The sequence below is a fragment of the Octopus sinensis genome, linkage group LG12 (genome assembly GCF_006345805.1).
Source record: "Octopus sinensis linkage group LG12, ASM634580v1, whole genome shotgun sequence".
In the NCBI taxonomy this organism is placed as follows: Eukaryota; Metazoa; Mollusca; class Cephalopoda; order Octopoda; family Octopodidae; genus Octopus; species Octopus sinensis.
This window is the reverse complement of record NC_043008.1, coordinates 33,038,545-33,041,044: the sequence shown is the minus strand read 5'-3', so window position 1 is coordinate 33,041,044 and position 2,500 is coordinate 33,038,545. Positions and strand designations below refer to the sequence as shown.

Genomic DNA, 2,500 nt, shown 5'->3' with positions numbered 1-2,500 from the left:
TAGGTTGACCCATTACTTGTGAGTGAAATTGGGTAAATAGAAACTGCATAGAAGCCCATCAGATAAATTGTATCTGTAATTCAAAAGGAATAACTTTGTTACTAAATGTGTTATACTAATTCTGTCTGAGAATTAAGTTAAAGCTATATGTGTTTATGTAAGGCTCAACTACTTGTTACTTCAGGAGCAGGTACTTCATTGATGAAACAAATGAATTCTCATTGTCTGATGATGAAAACCCACTATATGTGTGTGTGTGTGTGTGTATATGCACGTGCATGTACAGGCACACATACATGCACAATGTGAACTATAATATGAACTTAACCTCATGTTACTGGTTTTAAATTTGATGACGATTTAATTACATTATCATTCTTATAAACTCTTGCTCACAGGCAGAGTCAATGGTTGGTGTGCTTTGAAACGAGGGAAACAAAGGACACTTTTTATGTCTTGGGCAAAAGCATTGAACAATAAGAACAAAGATATTGCAGCGAAATAAATTGTTGAAGAGTTTCTGCAGTTGTTACATTGTAACAATAAATTATAAGATATGTAAACTTGAAAATCTTCAACAGAAGCTCTATAGCTACATTTATGCTTTTAATACTATCCCCTCGCACCACTCATACATACACATGTACATTATGTTGATAGATAAAGATACACACACTCTTTCTCTCTCATACACATTATTCTTTTAATATTTTACTGGTTTCATTCATTGGACAGCTGCCATACTGGAGCACCAGGTTAAAAGGTTTAGTGTATCATATAAACCTCAGTACTTATTTCAAGCACAAACACAAAGTCATACCATAAACATATATAACAGGCTTCCAGGAGTTTCCACCTACCAAATTCATTCACAGGGTATTTATTGATCTGAGGGTATAATAGAAGACACTTGTTGAAGATGCTGCATTGTGGGACTGAACAAAAATATCCATGTGATTGCATAGCAAGCTTCTTAACTACACAATTCTGTCTGTGCTTATATTTTAATCTTCTCTAATTTTCCATTAATTCAAGTTTCTTGCCTGGAGATGCAAAACATGAAATATTACAAATGTTATTGACTATAATTATCCTTTTTTATTGGCCACAAGGGCCGAAATTTGTGGGGAGGCAACTTGTTGATTACATCGACCTAAAAGGTAAAGTCGATCTCAGCAGAATTTGAACTCAGAACATAACAACAGGTGAAATACCATTAAGCATTACATCTAGCATGCTAATGATTCTGCCAGCTCACTGTATTGAGTACTTTTAGTTCATTCATACAACTTTGCAAATACACATACACATATGTAATTTACTGTTCTTTTCATATGGCACTACAAGAAGCCCCTTCTTATTTTTGTATCAAACCAGCAAAAAACATACTTTGGGTATATTTTATTTGATACGATTCCTGTTTAATGAAGGATGTTTGGTAAAAAAATGTAAATTATACATATACTTTAAAAGATTTATCTTTATCAATGTAATGAACTGTTATTTTGGTCTTCATTTATATGTTTCAGCACAAAGGCTATGTCCATGCAGGAGCACTGCCAGTCACTTATTCATGATTGACAATCTCTTGTAAATGATTGTCAGGGCTGTCCAACTTATACTTCAGTTCTTACAATCATGCGTAGAGAATAGCTGGAGGATATATTAGTGTTAACTGTTAGTTAATATGAGGATATGTTAGTGTTTAGCAAAATTAGGTGAATAGAATGTAAACAGATAGAACATCATTTTGCAAATTCTATCTCTTAATTTTTCAAGCTATGTTTGATTGTTTCTACATACATGTCTGTTGGTATATGAATATGAATAGTCATGTAAATGACTTTTATACACTCACCAAGTGTATTTGTTGGAGCATAGTTATTGTTTTATCTCTTACTTGTTTCAATCAATAGACTGTGGCCATGCTGGAACACTGCCTTGAAGAATTTTTAGTTGAATGAATTGATCTCAGTTCTTATTTTCTAAAGCCTAGTACTTACTCCATTGGTCCTTTTGCTAAACTGCTAAGTTACGGGAATGGAAGACAAACACACACACACACACACACACACACACAACACACACACACACACATATATATATATATATATATATATATATATATATATGGGTTTATTTCAGTTTCTGTCTACCAAGTCCACTGACAAGGCTTTGGTTGGCCTGAAACTATAGTAGAAGACACTTGTCCAAGTAGTCACACAGCAGGATTGAAGTTGGAACCATGTGGTTGGGAAGCAAGCTTTTTACCACACAGCCACACCTGTGCCTATCTTTTATTTTAAACATGTTTCAGTCTACAGCCATACGTAAAGGATTTATGTGAACGCAACAATCCCAGAGACTTTTTAAAAATCTGGTACTTATTCTGTTGGTCCATTTTGCTGAACCACTAAGTCACAAGGTCACATACAACTCAATACAGGTTGTGGTGCAGTGTGTGTGTGTGTGTGTGTGTGTGTGTGTGTGTGTATGGAAT

At 34.3% G+C, this 2,500-nt stretch overlaps 1 protein-coding gene across 1 annotated transcript in view; it reads left to right on the top strand.

Moving 5' to 3' along the window:
- The window catches only part of LOC115217885 (CST complex subunit CTC1-like), a 133,560-nt gene that overhangs the window by 130,857 nt on the left and 203 nt on the right, over window positions 1-2,500 (top strand). The gene's annotated exons all lie outside the window — the stretch shown is intronic.